Consider the following 24299-nt stretch of genomic DNA (forward strand, 5'->3'; position numbering starts at 1 on the left):
TGGTTGGGAGTCCCTAACTGGAATGAGTATCAAAGATGAAGAGAGAACAGCTACTGACTGGTAGGACCTACACTAATAGGACTCAGCTGTGACTTTTGTCCCCAAGTTGATTCAGAGGCCAGCTCCATATGACAAGGTTTACAAAATTAAATAAGAGAGAAATTTGGTTTCTTAAGAATTCTGAGCCAAATTTTAGCAATTTAACTTCTGTCATCTGATATTTTACTTTCTTTTTGCATTTTTGTATTCTCTCTTGCATTGATGGTAGAGCAAATCTGTTATAAGAGACGTTTCAAGTTTTTTGGAGGGGCACTTTATTGTCATGGCTAAGCGAAGTTAGGTATTTAGATGAAATAATTGCACACAATACAGACAACTTGGCCCATGCGATTCACTTTCTTGAGGACTTCTTTGTGCAACCATCTTCAGAGCAAGATTATGAAAGTTGGGATTTTCTTTTCTGGAAGGGAAAGAAGTATGTTTATCTGGGGGTCAAAATCTAACCCTCTTTTAAATAGCCACCTGTTCCTTAAGCTTTCTCTGATCTACATCTTTTGACAGGCTCCAGTCAAATCCTCTTCTCAGCTCTCACAGCATTTTACTTATGTATTCCTTGTAGTGTGTTCTGCTTTATATCATGGGTCTCTGTGTGCGTCTTACTTTCCTTCTAGATTCTAAAATCCCTACGGAAAGACAGTCTTACTTATCTTTGCATCTTCCATAGCACCAGACAGATTATTCAGTCAATAAACATGTGTTGACTAAGTGCTTGAACAGTTGTGAAGAGATTCAAATGTCAACTAAAAATTCTTGGAGGTGAATTTTAAAGAAAGTATTGATTTAATCTTTTCAAATGGATACAACAGGAGTGGTATAATCTAATTTACAATGAAGGTCAGTTAAAGCATAGTTCATGCTTTTCTAATTGACTGTCCATTTAGTTAAACTTAAAAATGACAAAGTAAATATCATTATCAGGCCTTCACAGTGTAAATGTGTGTTCTTAAAGAGGTCACAGATGAATGGATGCGATTCTCATGTGGTTTATCCATCTGTTCTCCCTGTTATTTTGACCACAGTGGCTTTGTCCAACACTCTCTTGCCCATTAACATAATCAGACAAGTGCCATCAAGGTTAAGAGGGAAGTGTAAGCAATAACTTACAAACAAATGACCACTCACGTGGACTATAACATTTACCCTCCAGATAGAGACTGCTGTTCTCAATTGTATGCTTGTATCAAACTTTTAGCTTATTATAATGAATTAATCCAAGTAGTACAAAATCTCATAGCCACACTAAGAAAATAGTAATTGAGCAAAGTTAGTTATTTTGTACATTCTCAAATGTAATGATTTTGTTCCAGTAAAATTTTGTTATAGTATGGTCTTAGGGGAGGCCATTGGATTGAAGGGGAGAAAGCTACTTGGCTTGAACTTGCATTTGCACAGCAAGCACCATGCTTCTGCTTTGATTATGTATCTATTTGAAGAGGCTTCTGGGACAGAGGCTGAAGGAGACTATAAGAAAGCATTTCACCACCAAAGAAATCCAAAGCTCAAGCTTTGTAACAGATATGTTATCAAAACATGCTCCTTGTTCAGAATCTGAGTTGACTCCCCAAAGCCCTAGTTACCATGAGTAATATTAAAAATACTAAATGAAATAAGTCAGTCAGAGAAAGATGGATATCATATGTTTTCACTCATATGTGGATCTTGAGAAGCTTAACAGAAGACCAGGGGGGAAGGGAAGAGGGGAAAAATAGTTATAAACAGAGAGGGAGCGGGGCAAACCATAAGAGACTCTTAAATACAGAGAACAACCTGAGGGTTGACGGGGGGTGTGGGGGAGAGGGGAAAATGGGTGATGGGCATCGAGGAGGGCACTTGTTGGGATGAGCACTGGGTGTTGTATGTAAGCAATGAACCACAGGAATCTACCCCAAAAGCCAAGAGCACACTTTACATACTGTATGTTAGCCAATTTGACAATAAATTATATTAAAAAACATACTAGTTATGAGTGGTGTCATTGCTTGTTGGAACTGTGTATTTCAAAGCATATAACTAAAGTTTTCTATGAACATAATGAGTGATTCCAAAGGCAACCTGGATTTAGAGGCACTTTGTTGATGCTTAGATGTGGGCAATAGAATTCACTGATGAAATGCTGCTCATTTCATATGCCTCATAGAGTCACTTAATTGTAAATTTATGGTATGAATCCCTTACTGTGATTTTACTGTCAATCAAAACCAGGGTCATAGAAAACATTACCGAATGTGGGACAATATTTTAGCATAGGGAGGGTGAGAACACGTTTAAATTAAGTAGACCAATTCACTAAACTTAAAACCTTAAAATTTCTTAATTAAAAGAGTCTCATCTTGACAATAAGAAAGATATAAAATCTTACTATTTACTCTAGTAACTTTGATTCCTTCAAGTCGCTAGAGATATACTATTCCCTCTCTTCTCCTTTCTCCTTCCTTTCTTTTTTCCTCTTCCCTTCCCTTTCTTTTTCTTTTCCTTTATTTTTCCTTCTTCGCACCTTCCATTCGTCCTTCAGTCTCACTTACTTTACCATCTCCATTCCATAGACAACAGTTTATTTCACAGGCTGGGAAACTGAAGTTCAAGTCCTGTTTCTGAAATATCAGGCTGAAAATTTCATTTCTAGTTTTAAATTAACAATCTAAATGGCATTGGACAAATAATTTTATATCAACGCACTTTGAAAACTACCTGTGGATTTCAAGTTCTACATAATAAATGAAATAGTTGAGTTTAAGTTTAATTTAGTATCCATGTGTTTATTTTTTTATTTTATGATATGGAAAAATGATATACACAGGGACTTTTGTCCTCCAAATAAAATATCCTGCAGAATATTATGATATATGGCTGAAAGGAATTCCTGCCCATGTTATTAAGGTATTGTTTCTCATTATTGCTAATGTCTTTGGGCCTATTGGAATCCTAAGCCTCTTTTGCAATAGGGCACAATTAAATCACTATTGACTCCCTTTTCCATATCTCTAATAAAAAGGGGGGAAGGTAGGAAAATACACTGGTCCTTGCCAAAGAAACATCCCCTCCTCTACATATATTATTGTGTATTGCCGTCTCCTTCTTGAGCTTACTGTCTTACAAAAGGCTTTGGTTAAGCTCACAGGCTGTGTTCTTATCCAAAATCTACACACCATTTTACAAATGGAGTCAAGGGAGGTACATTAGATTAAATATTGATTTAAGTATAAATCCATCCCTTCTAGCATTTGGGCAAAGCAGAAGAGCATCAGGTTAATGGCAAGTAAGGCTACTTCTACACAAATTACTAAGTAGGGCATGATTATGCAAGCTAAGGGCAGCCGAAATCTGGGAGTGCAATCTCTGGCCCTAAACTGAACACATAGAGAGGAATGGCCTCGTTTTGATTTCTTTTTCTTTCCCATTCCCATAGTCCTTTGGAACCTGAGTTGTATAATATTTAAAAAAAATTTTTTTTTCAACGTTTATTTATTTTTGGGACAGAGAGAGACAGAGCATGAACGGGGTAGGGGCAGAGAGAGAGGGAGACACAGGATGGGAAACAGGCTCCAGGCTCTGAGCCATCAGCCCAGAGCCCGACGCGGGGCTCGAACTCACGGACCGCGAGATCGTGACCTGGCTGAAGTCGGATGCTTAACCGACTGCGCCACCCAGGCGCCCCAGTATAATATTTTTAGATAGGAAAAGATAGGGAAATTGACAGAGTTATACAGGGAGTCAGAAAACCCAAATCTAATTCCTGGTTCTATTACTGACAAGGCATGAGTAACTTCCCCTCTCTGTTCTTGATTTCCTCAGCTCTCACTAAGGGTACTCATCTCTTTCTAGACCACTTCATGGTGCACTGTAAAGACCACATGGGTTCATGAGTGTGTAAGGGTTGTTAGGATGATAGCAGCTGGAGAGGAGCAAGTTTCATTATCTGTAGTACAGAATAACACTCAGTCTGGAAAATGATGGCTTATTTCTTTGTTTTACTTCTGTTCTTTGTGATTATTATCATCAAACATGATTCTCTATGGAGAAAACTCCCATGGCTTCCTGGACACCCTATAAAACGGTATATTTAATGGTAAATCTTAAAATTATACAACTTAATCAGCACATACCAGGCTCATCCCTTGTGATTGATAAATGAGAGGAATAGACAGAAGAATAATGTTGAAAGCCTTCTTTTAACATTAATTTGCCAAACCCTTATACATACATGAGCTTTTTATTTTACATTATCCAAATCACTGCTGGATAGGGTGTTTAAGGTATTGTTTAAGGTATATGTTTTATTATTATTATTATTATTTTTACATTTACATCCAAGTTAGTTAACATGTAATGTAATAATGATTTCAAGAATAGAATTTAGTGATTCATCACTTACATACAACACCCAGTATTGGTATCATCCCAACAAGTGTCCTCCTTAATGCTCCTTGCCCATTTAGTCCATCCCCCCACCCAACACCCCTCCAGCAACCCTCAGTTTTTTCTCTGTAGTTAAGAGTCTCTTATGGTGTGTCACCTTCCCTGTTTTTATATTAGTTTTGCTTCCCTTCCTTTATGTTCATCTATTTTACACCTTAAATTCCACATATGAGTGAACTCATATGATATTTGTCCTTCTCTGACTTATTTCACTTAGCATAATAACTCAGTTCCATCCATGTTGTTGCAATTGGCAAGATTTCATTTTAATCACTGAGAAATATTCCTTTGTGTATGTATACATATATATCACATCTTCTTTATCCATTCATCCATCGATGGACATTTGGGCTCTTTCCATACTTTGGCTATTGTTGATCGTGCTGCCATAAACATTGGGGTGCATGTGCCCCTTCGAAACAACACACCTGTATCCTTTGGATAAATACCTAGTAGTGCGATTGCTGGGCCGTAGGGTAGTGCTATTTTTACTTTTTTGAGGAACCTCCATACTATTTTCCAGAGTGGCTGCACCAGTTTGCAGTCCCACCAGCAGTGCAAAAGAGATCCTCTTTTTCTGCATCCTCGCCAATATCTGTTGTTGCCTGGGTTGTTAATTTTAGCCATTCTGACTGGTGTGAGGTGATATCTCATTGTGGTTTTGATTTGTACTTCCCTGATGATGAGTGGTGTTGAGCATTTTTTCACATGTCTGTTAGCTGTCTGGATTGTACATCCATGAACTTATTTGATTCTCACAATAACATCACCAGGTGGTCAAAGAAGAGATGATTACCTTCACTGGCAGCTGAGGAAACTGAGACTGAGAGGCTAAGTTACTCATACCAGTCAGCAATGGAGCCAGGGATCTGTTTTCCAATTCCCTAAATAACCTTATTTCCCTATCTACCCTAGCTTGGATCCCTAAATTCCTTGTTCACAGGACATAATGAGACCTTGATAAGTCTTCTGATAATACCACTTCCCTTCACTCATAAGTTAATGCATTTTTGCAAATATACAGAAAACTTGTTGGAACAGTCATATTAAGACTGGGGAATAGGGTGGGAAAAGAATCAATAAAGAACTAATGCTCATAATTTATTATATTGAAGCAGATTCTAAGGGATCTTCTAGGCTCAGTAAGAAATAGTGATCTCTGTGTTTGATAATGTCTGCTAATCAGGTGGCATAGCAATGGGTAGTCTAGAAATAGTCTACAACGGTGGCTAGAAGCCAGGTTCTGGCTGACAGGATTTGGCCTGGAGACATGTTTAGTTTGGAAAGCCCAATGTTTGAAGTATTTTTGAATTTAAAGACCTTTATAATTTCCTGAACTACCACAGTCTCTACCACTCCCTACTTCTTACCTTGACCACCTCAAACTTTCACTGACTCCTGAAGGTATTGCGGTTTATGATCTTGATCTAGAGGCCAGATTGCTTGGTATGGCAATGAAATCTCTCTGCAGCATGAATCCTGCTACTTTCACAGCCTTATTTTCCATTGATTCCTAACATAACCCTATTCTCTGGCTTGACTTTCTCACTGTCCAATTTATTCAGGCTCCTGTTCCCTACTAAATGATGCTATCTGAGCCATTCTTCAAAGCCATGTTAAGGCTTCTGTCCATGAACCATTCTTCACCATTTCAACTCAGATTGATCATTTCCACTTCTAAACAATTACAATATTCATGATCACATGCTTCATCTTTGTTTTTAATCGATACTGTCTGGCAGTATTAGTTAACTGGCACAATTTATATTTGCACTGTATACATAATACTATATAGAGAGAGTTTGACTTTACATGTAGACTGTAAGATCCTTAAATAAGTTTCAACTTCTCTGTCGCCTTCATACCTTACTTTTATAGTATATGCTCAAAAAATGGCTGCAGAATTAATTATTAAATAAACAAAGTATGTGAGGTAACATAATGTGTTGAGTAATTGAAGAATTGTGTAGTAATATAATTCTCATAACTTTCAGCCTCATGGTTCCAGTTAAGAATATATAGAGAGATATATATCCCATTTTCTATAAGAACTACACCTAACGTTAACAGATACAGTTGATTTTTTCTCACTTAACTATATATGTATATATATTTCAATATATGAAATTTATTGTCAAATTGGTTTCCATACAACACCCAGTGCTCATCCCAAAAGGTGCCCTCCTCACTACCCATCACCCACCCTCCCCTCCCTCCCACCCCCCATCAACCCCCAGTTTGTTCTCAGTTTTTAACAGTCTCTTATGCTTTGGCTCTCTCCCACTCTAACCTCTTTTTTTTTTTCCTTCCCCTCCCCCATGGGTTTCTGTTAAGTTTCTCAGGATCCACATAAGAGTGAAAACATATGGTATCGATACAGTTGATTTTTGAACAACATGGGTTTTAACTGTGGGGGTCCACTTACACATGAACTTTTCAATAAATACTATAGCACTGTACATGTATTATCTCTTCCTTATGATTTTCTTAATAATATTTTATTTTCTATAGCTTGCTTTATTGTAAGAATACAGTATATAACACATATAACATACAAAATATGTGTGAGATGACTGTATTAGCAGGAAGGCTTCTAGTCAACAGTGGGCTATTAGTTGTATTAAGCTATTAGTATTAAGTTTTGGGGGAGTCAAAAGTTATACATGTATTCTTGATTATGCAGAGGTTAGCCCCTAACCCTGCATTGTCCAAGTGTTAACTGCATAAGCTTAAATATCCTGGGAACTTCCTTTATATAGAAGACGATAGCTTCACTTAACAGATAGTCTCATCTCATCTAGAATTCCTCGGAGCTTTGCTTTGAAGGACTTTCAAGGTCTGCTCCTGAGACACCTAGTGATAAAGTATCTATGATTTCTCATTTATTAAGCTTCCACCAAGGGCCAAGAATTTTAATAAATTGTATCATTCAATCCTCACAATTTCTCTGTAAGGCAGCTCTTATTATCTCTATTTTATAGATAAGCAAACTCAAACCAAGATGAGTAGCTTACTAAGATCATAGAGTATTAATATTAAGTCTCTTTCTGCCTCCAGACTTAAAGGGGTTCTGTGTACAGTTAAGTGTCTAGTACATAATTGTCCAAAGCATATCAATGAGTATTGATGTGAGTCTAGATTCTTTCTTTTATTCCCATATCAAAGAGAGTTTTGTTTCTAGTCCCAGAATATCCTATTTAGTTTCTTTCCTTCTTTGCCATATGCATAAGCAGTATGGCAAATGGCCTCAAAACCTATTCATATGCAAGAAAAACCCTTACCCATGGAGAACAACATATAACCCATGTCACTATTCATGCTCTTAACAACAGAGCCAAAGTCAGATGTGTTGCTCCCCTCTGAAAAACTTTGAAATGGTTCTACATTGTTTTCAGATGATTAACAACCTTCCTTGATTTCTCGGCACACTCCTAAATATTGAACTGGGAAAGGGGCAGATGCCAGCTGAAAGTATTAAGTGGATTACTTCTATTGTCACTGAACTCTTCACTTGGTTGCCTTTTGAACTTGAGATGGCATTTGAGATCTCTCTATTGCCCTGCCTAGGCTTCTTTATATACACACAAGGCAGCATTCTCTCATGTTGCAATATTGTTGTGTCATTCCGTTCTACCTCTCTCTACTTGCTCCTTGCAAATTGTACCCTGCCCTACACTATGACACATGACCCACTAGGTTTACCTAAACTGTATCAACATAACAGTACATGTAGAGTGGTGTGTGTGTGTGTGTGTGTGTGTGTGTGTGTGTGCGCGCGCGCGCACGCATGCTGTAGCAAAAATAAAGTTTTCATTTTAATAAAACAAGTGGTAGCATACCTTTTAAGGGTTGCTGGCACCTCCATGTGCCTGGTACACTATTTGCAAGGGCAAAGGTCAACAACCTGAGCCTGGTATTTAAGAGTCTTCACAATGTGGGCCCAGTTGCCCTCCAACTGCTCACCTTCCTTCCCCCAAGGACAAGTTAGATTGACCCAAGCCTTGTCCCTTGCTTCCCAACCTCTTGTCTTTGAAGATTCTGTTTCCTTTGCATGGAATGACCATCCTCCTCATCTCTGCATGTAAAAGCCAAGTGCTGATTTCTCTAAGAAGTCATTCTTCAGTCTCTCTCCTCCTACCTCTCCCCCTGTATATGACTTGTTAGATCTCTCAGCACTTTGTCTCTTGTATTATACTTACTTGTAAATACATCCTAACTCCTTTATTAAATTGTAAGTAGTTTAAAGTATGATCCATGGCTGAATAGCTACTCTGAGTGCCTCACTCAGAGAGGAAATCAATCTACCTCATTTAACATAATGGCAAGTCCTTTAAGGGCACTCATTGCCATGTTTTGTTCTGTTCTGGTTTTCCAACACAGTAGTTAATTTTTCCCAGTGCATTTTGTATCACCTGCTGTTTGTACTTTGCCCATATCCTCTGGGCCTACCCTAGCAGTCACCTGCCTGGAAGCAGACAGTTCTTGTGCATGCAAAAGGTGACTTGAGGGCGTTCTCTGACTGCAGGGGCATGCTTGGCCTGCACTGGAGTGGGGCAGGCCCAAAGCACTAAAGATTTAGCACTCCAGGAGTGACCCTCAACAAGTGACAAGATGGTGAATCAATGTCCCAGCTTCCTCGGCCCTCAGGGGGACAATTCTGAAGTGTGTCCCATATAGTTTCTGTGAGGGTCCTGGGTGGGACTGAGCTCCCCTTCTCCACAGCTGTACTACTCACAAATGCAACCTTCATTGTCTTTCCTCCTCTCCTACTCTTCACTTCACCAGTGCTTCCCAAATAAACTACTTTCTCCCAAATTCTTGTCTCAGGATCTGCAGTTGGGGAGCCTAAATGAAGACCATTTCTACCCTCTCCTTACAGCCCTCTGGTCCTCAGATCTAGGATTAGAATATGGAACACAGTGAAGCTAACTGACGGACACAGAACTGCCCTCATTATCTCCAGCAGATCCTACAAAGTACAACCTGCCCAGAGAATACAAGAGACATGGCAGGGCTGATGGAAGAAGCTCACTGAAACCACCAGAGCTGGTTGAGGTCATGATCAGAATGACCTCACCTTGAAACTACTGCTGTTTCCAGTGTTTTGAAAAGTGATTGGCTATACTGAATGACTTGAAAAAAAATAATCTATTATGGTTTGGATAGTAAAATAAAACAAGTTATCGTATACTTGGAGTTCTCAAACATGCTTGCTTAATAACACTGAGAATTACAGAAGCAGAATCACAGCTCAAAATCTAATACCTGATCAGAAAGATTAATGTTCTTCACAGTAATGACATTTTTACCATTACAAAAAGAGCAATTTACTTTTTCAACTTCCTCTTCTTCCTATCCTAGCCTGTCAGGGAAAATTGCAGTCTCACACATGAAATATTTTCAAACTAGAGGTGGCAGGTTTATGGAAAATTACTCTGAATGTATTTGGGCTCAGACCAACTCTCTCAGCTCTATATTATTCATGATAAGCATGACTTCCAAGCCTTGGCTTTGTCAGATTTTCCTATTAATTGTTAATGTAACAGCTAAGTCTCCCTGGAGTGTGTGTTATTTTCTCATTTATAAAATCATAAGCCTTGGGATAATCCCTCATTAGATCAATAATATTCTCATCACATGAATGTAACACTGTCCAAGTGAGGGATGTTCTAGGTAAGCATGGCAGTGGAGCACTGTTCCTTTCACCCTGTGAATCTGTCTCCTCACCTCCATCTGTACATCCACTCTGAAGGCAGCTGTTCTCAGCCAGACCAAAGCAGCAGCCTCTTAGCCAAACCACTGGCCCTCCTACTAACTTCTCTAAACTGCCCACTATGTTGCCAGAGAGCACCCACCTCATAGATGTGACCATGTGATTGCCCTGCTCTGAAACCACAGATAGTTCCTACAGAGGAATTTGTTTTAATCTACCCTGTATCTATTCTCCCTTAACAGAAGATCCTTCTTCTTTCTTTCTGGGCAGTTACTCTTCCCTTTGTGTGAAAAACTAAAAGCGCCTCTGGATGCTCTTCCCACAGCCCTTTTCCTCAGGCCCAGGGAGGTTAAGGGACCTAAGGTCACCAGTTGTGTTTTATCCTTCCAGATTCTAAATCATTGACACGTGATGGAGGACAGAAACATGGTCAGAGCTCTCATATCCTGACCAGATTCTTCCTACTGGGATGCTACTACTAATATTTCTCTTTCCTGGCACTCTGGAGCTGCTATTCACAAACAGTTCTGGTCAGTCAGCAAGGCTGGTTCTCCAGCTTCCCCATAGACTTTGTAAGCTCTCAGTGCACTCCCCCATGAGTGTACTTTGGCTTAACATAGAATCTGTTTCTCTTGCTTGCAAGCAAGGAATGCTGGCTGATATAGTTTACCATTGCCTTCAGGATAAATTTTAATCTCAGCTCTTGCCAGTTTAACCCTTGTCACATTACACTTTGGCCACACCAGCCTAATCACCACTCCCTGGACATAACACATAGCCATCTAATTGTTCATGCTATTTCTTACTAGAACATTCCTCCCTCTGCCCTCTGAGAATTTTTACCTACCATTCAAGACCAATATCAAAGGTCTTTCTCCATGAGGCTCTCTCTGATCTCTGCCAGGCAGACTTGATCCTTCCCTAGCCCAGAACCCTGCAGTGTATCATTCCATGTAGCACTTATCACTCTGTCAGAGTTATGTATTGGTATGTATGAGATTCCCAAAGGCAGAGTTTCTCACAATTTTTTTTTAATTTTTTAAAGTTTATTTATTTTTAAGAGAGAGAGAGAGAGAGAGAGAGACAGAGAGAGACAGAGAGCAGGGGAGGGGCAGAGAGAGAGGGAGATAATCCCAGGCAGGCTTTGTATCATCAGCATAGAACCTGACAAGGGGCTTGAGCCCACAAACTGTGAGATCATGACCTGAGCCAAAATTAAGAGCCAGACATTTAACTAACTGAGCCACACAGGCACCCTATGTCACTAACTATTTTTAATCTTCATCACCACATGTAAGTTCTGTCAAGTGGAGGCATGTCATGTAGTAGTTTAGCATACTGGCCTGGAGTGTCACATACCTGGGTTCAAATCCCAGCTCTTCCCCTGACTAATTACTTGGTTTTGTGCAAGTTATTTGAGCTTTCTAAGTTGACTCACCTATAAAATGGGGATAACAGTGCCCACTTTAGAGGACTGTTGTGAAGGTAAATTAGAAGCTGGAGACAGGAGTCATCACCACTCGGTAATCAATGAATGCTAAAAGAATAACAGAACATGTTCAAGCTTCTTCTACCATAATAATAAAAACAAATAATTCACAAATGAAACATGCAGGGTCATTTAAGGCTAACAGGAAGCACATATTTCAAGGAATTATAAACATGTGCACATGCGCACACATTATTTCACAGCCTCTCTTTTGGTCAGAGTCTAGGAAAACAAACTAATGGGAAAGACTAGTTTTCTGTGATCACTCCACATGATCTCATAGGTAACAATAAAGCTAGCAGAACCTACCCTACAAGCATGGTGATTATGGGTCTCTGGATCTAGACATACAAAGATAATTCTCCTGTGTCTTGAGAAAATAGCCTATGCAGCTCTCAAGTGTGCTGCCTGGTCAGAGAGCTGTGCTTTAGGAAACAAAGATATATTATTTTCTCCACAAAAGTGGACTTTAGTTACTAGGAAAGGAGCCATTGAGTTGAGTGAGGATGTTAACCAGCTCCAAACATCTCTGCTGAGTCAACCAACTGACCAATAGGGACTACAGAAAAGGTTGGGTTGGTTTGAACATATGTTTATTTCTATAATATGATAAAATTTCTGATTTGGAAATTGGCATAGATGCATACAGTATGGTCATAGCCTTTATGATTTGGGACAATTTGAGTGCCCAAATAATAGCAAATTAGTATTAAAAATATGCTTGGTGATGAATTAAGGATGGGGAGATTCTTAAGATATTTGGGAAAAGGAAGAAAAAATGAGTGAATTCTAGTTCTAATTTTACCAAAAAGGGCAGGGATAATTGCACAGTAAAATCACATCTTCATTTGTTATCTTCATTTGTTTTCTTTCTTCAGCCTCTAAGATACAAATTTTGGAGTCTGCGGAAGCACATTCTTCCACTCTTGAAGACAAAGAGATTCAACCACATCATGGAACAAAATTTTTGAGTGGCCACTCAGAAATTACTGCAGAAGGTGGAGTGGTAACCAGCTCCCCTGTCCTAGTTCTGAATCCTCTTGGGGCTTCAAGGTAGGGGAAGAGAGGCTTGGATTAAGAACCAGGTGACCTAGGCCCCAAGCTACTGCCTAGTGGGGTGTTCCTGTAGGACCTTGGACAATTCAGGCCAAGGCTGAGTCTCAATCCACCTTCTAGAAAATGAAGGGCTTTGGGGCATTATCAGAGTTTCTCAACTAGGCTCCTATAGCCCTAAAGTTAAAAAAAAAATCCCTCAGGAATAGGCAGTAAGGAGCTTTGGGCCTCATCCCAGCCACCCGCCTACCTCGCTGCCATCTCAACATGACAGCTCTATATTTATATTTTGTAATGGGCTTTCAGGTAAGATTGTGTGAAACAAACAAACAAAAAATTATAGCTAAATATTTAAGAAAAGTCCAGTCTAGAAAATTGTGAATAAGAACAAACACTTATCTAGTGCTTACCACATGCAAGGCTCTTTTCTAAGTATTTTACGTACATCATATCATTTCAACCACTCCTATAAGTAATATTATTATTTCCATTTTATTTTTGAAATTTTTTTTTTCAACGTTTATTTATTTTTGGGACAGAGAGAGACAGAGCATGAACGAGGGAGGGGCAGAGAGAGAGGGAGACACAGAATCGGAAACAGGCTCCAGGCTCTGAGCCATCAGCCCAGAGCCTGACGCGGGGCTCGAACTCACGGACCGCGAGATCATGACCTGGCTGAAGTCGAACGCTTAACCGACTGCGCCACCCAGGCGCCCCTATTATTTCCATTTTAGAGTTGGAGAAACTGAGCTATTAAGCAACTTCATAAAGTTTCTAAGTGGTAGAGCTGGGATATGAACCAAGATACTCTGGTTACATGATTGTTATTCTTAATGCCAGTGCAATATTACTTCTCACTAGTACCTTTCTTTATCAAAGATTCCATGATTCTAATATTAAAACTTGGTTTCACCTTTAAATATAAACCTTGTCTCATAAAACTAATTTTGGCATCCAAAACATTCTCCATTAGAGCTTTCTTTGAGCAAGAATTCAGGCTTATTGCCCTTTAGCTAAAGGTGGGCAAGAAAATGACTTTGGATTCCCTTTGTAGGAAGTATATTTTTGAAAGACAATGGGGATTAATTTTCCTTCTTCACTCTTTCCTTCCTTCCTTTCACATTTACTGACAATCTGCCATGGGCCAGAACCAAATTAAGCAGTGGAGATCAGGGAATTCAAGTCACAGTTCCTGACACAAAGAACTTCAGAGTCTAGAGTTAAATGAAAATTTATAATTCACAGAGTAAGTCCTGAAGCAGCCATAGGCCAGGATGACACTCCAAAAGAGAAGATACAAAAGAATCTTAGAGAAATCACCTTTACATATTTGAGGGTGGTCAGAGGAGGATTTAGCCAGATAGTTAAAGGAGGAAAGGACAAATCTGGCATTTGTTGAAAGAACATATTCAAAGGCATGCAGATGAGAGATACACATTTCTAGCCTTTAAGATTGTTGGTGTGGCTAGAAGTTGTCAAGTATCTGAGGTATTAATGGAGATAACTCAAGAGAAGAGTAAGGACATGGTAAGAGAATACCTTATATACTAAGGAGCTTGGATTTTGTCTTTAAGAAAGTAGGGAGTCTCATAAATTATAGTATGGACTTAGCAAAGGACAACAGGAGCTAGGAGTAGAAAGAATGAACAGTATTTCTATTCCAATAGAAATATTCTATTCCAAATAATCAACAGTAACTGAGTACCTATAAATCAAGGCTAAGAATTGGTAGGAGTCAGTCATGCTCACTAGGGTCATTTTACATAGTAGCTCTTTAGAACTGCCTAGAGGAGAGATATAGGACCCTAGACATGGATGACCCCATGAAAGATAGACTACTGGAATATGTCATATGTGCTGACCAGGAGGCAAACTGACATCTAAGCTAAGAAATATCACTCCATTTTACCTGGCACTCAAGCCCTTACTGTTCACATAATAAATGTGCCACTTGCCCCTTCAGTATTTAATTCCCTTTGCAAATACCTGGGTCCCAATCACTCTTTATAATCTGGTCAAAATAGAATCCACTCTCCAAGTTTAAGGTCCAATAAAAAAACTAGAATGTTCGTTAGGTTTTCCCCAAATTAATTATATTAGCCATTAGTATTTGGAAAAAAAAATAGTGAGCACAGCCAAGAAAAGGTACAAATCTCCACTAGTCCTGGTGAAAAAAGAAAGGAAGTTAACTATTATTGATCACTCACTACAGACATAGATTCTCTCTAGAGATTATTTCCCTTAATCCTCAGGGCAAGGTGCCGAGGTAGGTATTCTTTTCATTTTACAGTTGAGAAAACTGTGCTGCCAAGAACTAAATATCACTCAACAAGTAGGTCCTGAAGGGATCCAAGCCCAGGTCTGCTTGACTACAAAGTCTATACTACTACTCTGTATACAGAGCTTATTTTAAAAGATAGGAAAATGTTAAAGAAATTATGTGTGAGAATGTGCATGGATGTGTAGAAAATTCCAGCACTCTTATTTGGATACCAGTACTGATTAAATCACTTATAACACTGCAGAGTTACCTTAGGTGACCACACCTATAGAGCATTTTTAGCAGCTTTCTGTTCTCCATCATTTTCTAGCTAAAGCTTTTAGGTTGGGCTGTCAGATTCCATCATGTGTCCTAAGCAGTTAAGACACATGCTTAGGATGTTCTTATCATGCAAACTGGACTAATCTGCTCTTCTTGTATTTGGCTTGGCTGTCTGTATCTCCTGCTGGGTGATATGATTCAATAAGCTTGGCTTGTAAAAAAAAAAGAGTTAGATTTCAGAAATCATGAGTTGATTTCAAAAAATTATACTTCCACCTTTCCTCAAATACCTCCAAGGATTTGGGCCTGCTATGAGAGAAATTCGCACCTGCATAGTGTGAGGAGCAGCACATGCTTAGTATGGGGAAAGACATCACGCAAAGTGTGGCATACCCGTGAGCACAACTGAACACAAACATAGCCTTTTTATTAGCATGTTTCAAATATTTAGCAAAATTAAGACTACATTTACATGCATACTGTCTGAAAGAAAGTACCTTCTGATATGAATGAACCTTGAAATTGTAAGAAGCCTAAGGCAAAGTTCTTCACCTGCCTTGCACAGTTTGTGTTTAATCATCTTGAAGATCTCAGAAGTCCAAGGGGACACAATAAAACAAGAGCTCACATGCTAGCACCTGTAGTCGGAAAACAGGCAATTATGATGGCAATGAGCTCAAAGTTCCCCAGGAGAGCTAGCACTTGTCACTGTAGGTGTAGAAGGAAATATTTGGGGTTTGTTTTGAGTGTTCTTTTGCTTTGATATGATTGTTTTCATAGCAGAGTTGTATAAAGAGGTAATTATATCCATTCATTTGTCAATGAACATTTGGGACATTTCCATATCTTGGCTAACATGAATAGTGCTGCAATGAACACGGGGGTGCAAATGCCTCTTCGAGATCCTGATTTCAATTCCTGAAGTAGTATTCCTACATCATATGGTGGTTCTATTTTTAATTTTTTGGGAAACTCCATAGTTTTTTCCATAGTGGCTTAACCACTTTGCATTCTCCCCAACAGTTGCCCCACAACCTTGCCAACACTTAAAAAAATAACAGCCATCCTAATAGGTATGAGTTGGTATCTCATAGTTTTGATTTGCATTTTCCTGAGAATTAATGATGTTGAGAATCTTCTCATACACCTGTTCACCATTTATAAGTTTTCTTTGGAGAAATGTTTGTTGAAGTCCTTTGCCTAGCTTTTAATAAGGTTTTTTTTAATGAAATTTATTGATAAATTGGTTTCCATACAACACCCAGTGCTCATCCCAAAAGGTGCCCTCCTCAATACCCATCACCCACCCTCTCCTCCCTCCCACCCCCCATCAACCCTCAGTTTGTTCTCAGTTTTTAACAGTCTCTTATGCTTTGGCTCTCTCCCACTCTAACCTCTTTTTTTTTTTTTTTTCCTTCCCCTCCCCCATGGGTTCCTGTTAAGTTTCTCAGGATCCACATAAGAGTGAAACCATATGGTATCTGTCTTTCTCTGTATGGCTTATTTCACTTAGCATCACACTCTCCAGTTCCATCCACGTTGTTACAAAAGGCCATATTTCATTTTTTCTCATTGCCATGTAATATTCCATTGTGTATATAAACCACAATTTCTTTATCCATTCATCAGTTGATGGACATTTAGGCTCTTTCCATAATTTGGCTATTGTTGAGAGTGCTGCTATGAACATTGGGGTAAAAGTGCCCCTATGCATCAGTACTCCTGTATCCCTTGGATAAATTCCTAGCAGTGCTATTGCTGGGTCATAGGGTAGGTCTATTTGTAATTTTCTGAGGAACCTCCACACTGCTTTCCAGAGCGGCTGCACCAATTTGCATTCCCACCAACAGTGCAAGAGGGTTCCCGTTTCTCCACATCCTCGCCAGCATCTATAGTCTCCTGATTTGTTCATTTTGGCCACTCTGACTGGCGTGAGGTGATACCTGAGTGTGGTTTTGATTTGTATTTCCCTGATAAGGAGCGACGCTGAACATCTTTTCATGTGCCTGTTGGCCATCCGGATGTCTTCTTTAGAGAAGTGTCTATTCATGTTTTCTGCCCATTTCTTCACTGGGTTATTTGTTTCTCGGGTGTGGAGTTTGGTGAGCTCTTTATAGATTTTGGATACTAGCCCTTTGTCCGATATGTCATTTGCGAATATCTTTTCCCATTCCGTTGGCTGCCTTTTAGTTTTGTTGGTTGTTTCCTTGGCTGTGCAGAAGCTTTTTATCTTCATAAGGTCCCAGTAATTCACTTTTGCTTTTAATTCCCTTGCCTTTGGGGATGTGTCGAGTAAGAGATTGCTACGGCTGAGGTCAGAGAGGTCTTTTCCTGCTTTCTCCTCTATGGTTTTGATGGTTTCCTGTCTCACATTCAGGTCCTTTATCCATTTTGAGTTTATTTTTGTGAATGGTGAGAGAAAGTGGTCTAGTTTCAACCTTCTGCATGTTGCTGTCCAGTTCTCCCAGCACCATTTGTTAAAGAGGCTGTCTTTTTTCCATTGGATGTTCTTTCCTGCTTTGTCAAAGATGAGTTGGCCATACGTTTGTGGGTCTAGTTCTGGGGTTTCTATTCTATTCCATTGGTCTATGTGTCTGTTTTGGTGCCAATACCATGCTGTCTTGATGATGACAGCTTTGTAGTAGAGGCTAAAGTCTGGGATTGTGATGCCTCCTGCTTTGGCCTTCTTCTTCAAAATTCCTTTGGCTATTCGGGGCCTTTTGTGGTTCCATATGAATTTTAGGATTGCTTGTTCTAGTTTCGAGAAGAATGCTGGTGCAATTTTGATTGGGATTGCATTGAATGTGTAGATAGCTTTGGGTAGTATTGACATTTTGACAATATTTATTTTTCCAATCCATGAGCAGGGAATGTCTTTCCATTTCTTTAAATCTTCTTCAATTTCCTTCATAAGCTTTCTATAGTTTTCAGCATACAGATCCTTTACATCTTTGGTTAGATTTATTCCTAGGTATTTTATGCTTCTTGGTGCCATTGTGAATGGGATCAGTTTCTTTATTTGTCTTTCTGTTGCTTCATTGTTAGTGTATAAGAATGCAACTGATTTCTGTACATTGATTTTGTATCCTGCAACTTTGCTGAATTCCTGTATCAGTTCTAGCAGACTTTTGGTGGAGTCTATCGGATTTTCCATGTATAATATCATGTCATCTGCAAAAAGCGAAAGCTTGACTTCATCTTTGCCAATTTGGATGCCTTTGATTTCCTTTTGTTGTCTGATTGCTGATGCTAGAACTTCCAGCACTATGTTAAACAGCAGTGGTGAGAGTGGGCATCCTTGTCGTGTTCCTGATCTCAGGGAAAAAGCTCTCAGTTTTTCCCCGTTGAGGATGATGTTAGCTGTGGGCTTTTCATAAATGGCTTTTATGATCTTTAAGTATGTTCCTTCTATCCCGACTTTTTCAAGGGTTTTTATTAAGAAAGGGTGCTGGATTTTGTCGAAGGCCTTTTCTGCATCGATTGACAGGATCATATGGTTCTTCTCTTTTTTTTTTGTTAATGTGATGTATCACGTTGATTGATTTGCGAATGTTGAACCAGCCCTGCATCCCAGGAATGAATCCCACTTGATCATGGTGAATTATGTTTTTCATTTGCCGTTTAATTCGATTTGCTAGTATCTTATTGAGAATTTTTGCATCCATATTCATCAGGGATATTGGCCTGTAGTTCTCTTTTTTTACTGGGTCTCTGTCTGGTTTAGGAATCAAAGTAATACTGGCTTCATAGAATGAGTCTGGGAGTTTTCCTTCCCTTTCTATTTCTTGGAATAGCTTGAGAAGGATAGGTATTATCTCTGCTTTAAACGTCTGGTAGAACTCCCCTGGGAAGCCATCTGGTCCTGGACTCTTATTTGTTGGGAGATTTTTGATAACCGATTCAATTTCTTCGCTGGTTATGGGTCTGTTCAAGCTTTCTATTTCCTCCTGATTGAGTTTTGGAAGCGTGTGGGTGTTCAGGAATTTGTCCATTTCTTCCAGGTTGTCCAATTTGTTGGCATATAAGTTTTCATAGTATTCCCTGATAATTGTTTGTATCTCTGAGGGATTGGTTGTAATAATTCCATTTTCATTCATGATTTTATCTATTTGGGTCATCTCCCTTTTCTTTTTGAGAAGCCTGGCTAGAGGTTTGTCAATTTTGTTTATTTTTTCAAAAAACCAACTCTTGGTTTCGTTGATCTGCTCTACAGTTTTTTTAGATTCTATATTGTTTATTTCTGCTCTGATCTTTATTATTTCTCTTCTTCTGCTGGGTTTAGGCTGCCTTTGCTGTTCTGCTTCTAGTTCCTTTAGGTGTGCTGTTAGATTTTGTATTTGGGATTTTTCTTGTTTCTTGAGATAGGCCTGGATTGCAATGTATTTTCCTCTCAGGACTGCCTTTGCTGCATCCCAAAGCGTTTGGATTGTTGTATTTTCATTTTCGTTTGTTTCCATATATTTTTTAATTTCTTCTCTAATTGCCTGGTTGACCCACTCATTCGTTAGTAGGGTGTTCTTTAACCTCCATGCTTTTGGAGGTTTTCCAGACTTTTTTCTGTGGTTGATTTCAAGCTTCATAGCATTGTGGTCTGAAAGTAAGCATGGTATAATTTCAATTCTTGTATACTTATGAAGGGCTGTTTTGTGACCCAGTATGTGATCTATCTTGGAGAATGTTCCATGTGCACTCGAGAAGAAAGTATATTCTGTTGCTTTGGGATGCAGAGTTCTAAATATATCTGTCAAGTCCATCTCATCCAATGTCTCATTCAGGGCCCTTGTTTCTTTATTGACCGTGTGTCTAGATCTATCCATTTCTGTAAGTGGGGTGTTAAAGTCCCCTGCAATTACCACATTCTTATCGATAAGGTTGCTTATGTTTATGAGTAATTGTTTTATATATTTGGGGGCTCCGGTATTCAGTGCATAGACATTTATAATTGTTAGCTCTTCCTGATGGATAGACCCTGTGATTATTATATAATGTCCTTCTTCATCTCTTGTTACAGCCTTTAATTTAAAGTCTAGTTTGTCTGATATAAGTATGGCTACTCCAGCTTTCTTTTGGCTTCCAGTCGCATGATAAATAGTTCTCCAGCCTCTCACTCTCAATCTAAAGGTGTCCTCAGGTCTAAAATGAGTCTCTTGTAGACAGCAAATAGATGGGTCTTGTTTTTTTATCCATTCTGATACCCTATGTCTTTTGGTTGGCGCATTTAATCCATTTACATTCAGTGTTATTATAGAAAGATACGGGTTTAGAGTCATTGTGATGTCTGTATGTTTTATGCTTGTAGTGATGTCTCTGGGGCTTTGTCTCACAGGGTCCCCCTTAGGATCTCTTGTAGGGCTGGTTTAGTGGTGACAAATTCCTTCAGTTTTTGTTTGTTTGGGAAGACCTTTATCTCTCCTTCTATTCTAAATGACAGACTTGCTGGATAAAGGATTCTTGGCTGCATATTTTTTCTGTCTAGCACCCTGAAAATCTCATGCCAATTCTTTCTGGCCTGCCAAGTTTCAAAAGAGAGATCAGTCACGAGTCTTATAGGTCTCCCTTTATATGTGAGGGCACGTTTACCCCTTGCTGCTTTCAGAATTTTCTCTTTATCCTTGTATTTTGCCAGTTTCACTATGATATGTCGTGCAGAAGATCGATTCAAGTTACGTCTGAAGGGAGTTCTCTGTGCCTCTTGGATTTCAATGCCTTTTTCCTTCCCCAGTTCAGGGAAGTTCTCAGCTATGATTTCTTCAAGTACCCCTTCAGCACCTTTCCCTCTCTCTTCCTCCTCTGGGATACCAATTATGCGTATATCATTTCTTTTTAGTGTATCACTTAGTTCTCTAATTTTCCCCATACTCCTGGATTTTTTTATCTCTCTTTTTCTCAGCTTCCTCTTTTTCCATAACTGTATCTTCTAGTTCACCTATTCTCTCCTCTGCCTCTTCAAGCCGAGCTGTGGTGGTTTCCATTTTGTTATGCATTTCGTTTAAAGCGTTTTTCAGCTCCTCGTGACTGTTCCTTAGTCCCTTGATCTCTGTAGCAAGAGATTCTCTGCTGTCCTGTATACTGTTTTCAAGCCCAGCGATTAATTTTATGACTATTATTCTAAATTCACTTTCTGTTATATTATTTAAATCCTTTTTGATCAGCTCATTAGCTGTTGTTATTTCCTGGAGATTCTTCTGAGGGGAATTCTTCCGCTTGGTCATTTTGGATAGTCCCTGGCGTGGTGAGGACCTGCAGGGCACTTCCCCTGTGCTGTGGTGTATAACTGGAGTTGGTGGGTGGGGCCGCAGTCAGACCTGATGTCTGCGCCCAGCCCACTCTGGGGCCACAGTCAGACTGGTGTGTGCCTTCTCTTCCCCTCTCCTAGGGGCGGGATTCACTGTGGGGTGGTGTGGCTCGTCTGGGCTACTTGCACCCTGCCAGGCTTGTGATGCTGGGGATCTGGCGTATTAGCTGGGGTGGGTAGGCAAGGTGCATGGGGGCAGGAGGGGCAGGCTTAGATCGTTTCTCCTTAGGTGATCCACTTCAGGAGGGGCCCTGTGGCAGCGGGAGGGAGTCAGATCCGCTGCCGGAGGTTTGGCTCCGCAGAAGCGCAGAGTTGGGTGTTTGCGCGGAGGGAGCAAGTTCCCTGGCAGGAACCAGTTCTCTTTGGGATTTTGGCTGGGGGATGGGCGGGGGAGATGGCGCTGGCGAGCGCCTTTGTTCCCCACCAAACTGAGCTCTGTTGTCAGGGGGCTCAGCAGCTCTCCCTCCCTTTGTCCTCCAGCCTTCCTGCTTTCCCAGCAGAGCTGTTAACTTATGACCTCCCAGACGCTAAGTCGCGCCAGTTGTGGGAACACAGTCCGTCAGGCCCCTCCGCTTTTGCAAGCCAGACTCGGGGGCTCTGCTTGGCCGGCGAGCCGCCCCTCCGCCCCGGCTCCCTCCTGCCAGTCCGTGGAGCGCGCACCGCCTCGCCGCCCTTCCTACCCTCTTCCGTGGGCCTCTCGTCTGCGTTTGGCTCCGGCGACTCCGTTCTGCTAATCCTCTGGCGGTTTTCTGGGTTATTTAGGCAGGTGTAGATGGAATCTAAGTGATCAGCAGGACGTGCGGTGAGCCCAGCGTTCTCCTAAGCCGCTATCTTGCCTGTTTTTTGTTTTTTAGGGTGTTCTGCTATTGAGTTGTAAGCGTTCCATCATCAGATGAATGAATAAAGATACATACAATGGAATATTATTTATCCTTAAAAAAGAAGAAAATCTTGCTATTTAAAATAACTTGGATGATCTTGGAGAACATGGTAAATGAAATAAGCTAATCACAGAAGGATAGACAATGCATGATTCCACTTCATATGAAGTATCTAAAATAGTCAAACTCATAGACACAGAGAGCAGAATGGTGGTTGGCAGGGGCTAGTGGGTAGGGGAAATGATGATGGTATCATGCGTGTCAAACTGTACTCATTAAATATGTGTAGTTCTTTGTGTATCAATTATATCCCAATAAAGCTGATTCTTTTACAAAGAGGTAGTAATAACAATAGCTTACAAAGAATATCCAACTCAAATTCTCCTTGAAATAGCAGATTATAAATAAATAAAATGTAAAGTATACTGATTAACTCATTTAACCCTCAAAACAAACTTGCTGGGAGTAATTATCCTTATTTAAATGATAAGAACCCTAAAGTTTGGAGAAGACATGTGATTTGCCAAAAGCCAAGGTTAAGATTAGAATTTAGATCTTTCAACTGCAAATATTCCATTCTACTGCAGTCAAGTGCACATAGTACCTGGCACATAGTAATTACACACAGAAGTGTCCCTGGTTGTTATCAGGTCTTGCAGTCCATCATCATGGATTAACTGCTTCTAGAAAAGCAAAGCTGGATGAACCCTTAAGGACCATCCACACCATCCTCTCATTTTACAGGTAGAAGACAGGGTGGTGTTAGGGTACAGAGTATCAAGCAGTGCCTGTTCACACATTCTTCTCAAGGTTAAGGCAATAGAAGAGCAGGAGTAATCGGAGAGCAGTAGACACTGTTGGTTGACCACTGAAAAGTCATTCCCAACCTCCCTCCTTTTCTTCTGGCATTTTTCCTTACAAAACCCGCACAAACCAGAAACTCAATTCCCTAGCCTCCCTTGAAGGTAGGGATGCCATGTGAGTCTAGCCTGGCCAGTGATATGCAGGAGAAGATCTGCTAGAGAGGTTTGGGGGAAAATATTCTCTATGTATTAAAAGGAGAGAGGCACACTGAAACCCGTTATTTCTGACTTGGAAAATGATGGAAAAAATCATGTGAGGACATGATGCCTGGACCTTAGACAGCCATTTTGCTACCCTGAGGGAAAGGCAAATAGAATTGCTGACAACCTAACCTATCACCCTGACCTCAGGAAACTAATGAACCATTTTCAGAACCATCTAACTCCAGATTTTTTGTTACTTCAACAATATGCCTCCTTAGGTTTTAAGCCATTATTAATTGGGTTTCTCAATATCTGCAGTCTAATGCATGCTAACTGATATAGAGTAGAAATCAGCAAACATATGCCCTCCTTTCCTTTCCTCTCTTTCAATGTCTTGGAGGGATCTAGCATTCTGGAAATAGCTCTACTAGATCATGAATTTAATTAGAGCAAGGATGGTGTCTTTTTTTGTCACTGCTGTATTCCTCCTACACCTAGCAAAGTGCCTCATACATAGTAGTGCTTAATAATATTTGCTGATTAATTATAATTAATTAATTAATCTCTCCACAAATACTCATTGTGCACTCCTATTATATGTGAGGCACTAAGACAGATGCTGGTGATAAAGAGATAAATAAGACATGCACTCTACCTTTAATATGCTGGTAGTTCAAGTAAGGGAGGCAGATTAGACACAAAATTATGAAGCAATGTGAGAAGTGCTATAACAGAGGAGTGCTATAACTGTTATAGGACCATGAGAAGTAGAGTTACCAATGCTGTAATGAAGACAGGATGGGGATGGAGTCATCTCTCCTCATAGATTCTGCCCTTAATTTT

General features: G+C 39.9%; 1 protein-coding gene across 1 annotated transcript in view; it reads right to left on the reverse strand.

Moving 5' to 3' along the window:
* LOC122491791 (schwannomin-interacting protein 1) overlaps positions 1–24299 on the reverse strand; it is a 575458-nt gene that overhangs the window by 401034 nt on the left and 150125 nt on the right. The gene's annotated exons all lie outside the window — the stretch shown is intronic.

The sequence above is a fragment of the Prionailurus bengalensis genome, chromosome C2 (genome assembly GCF_016509475.1).
Source record: "Prionailurus bengalensis isolate Pbe53 chromosome C2, Fcat_Pben_1.1_paternal_pri, whole genome shotgun sequence".
Lineage (NCBI taxonomy): Eukaryota > Metazoa > Chordata > Mammalia > Carnivora > Felidae > Prionailurus > Prionailurus bengalensis.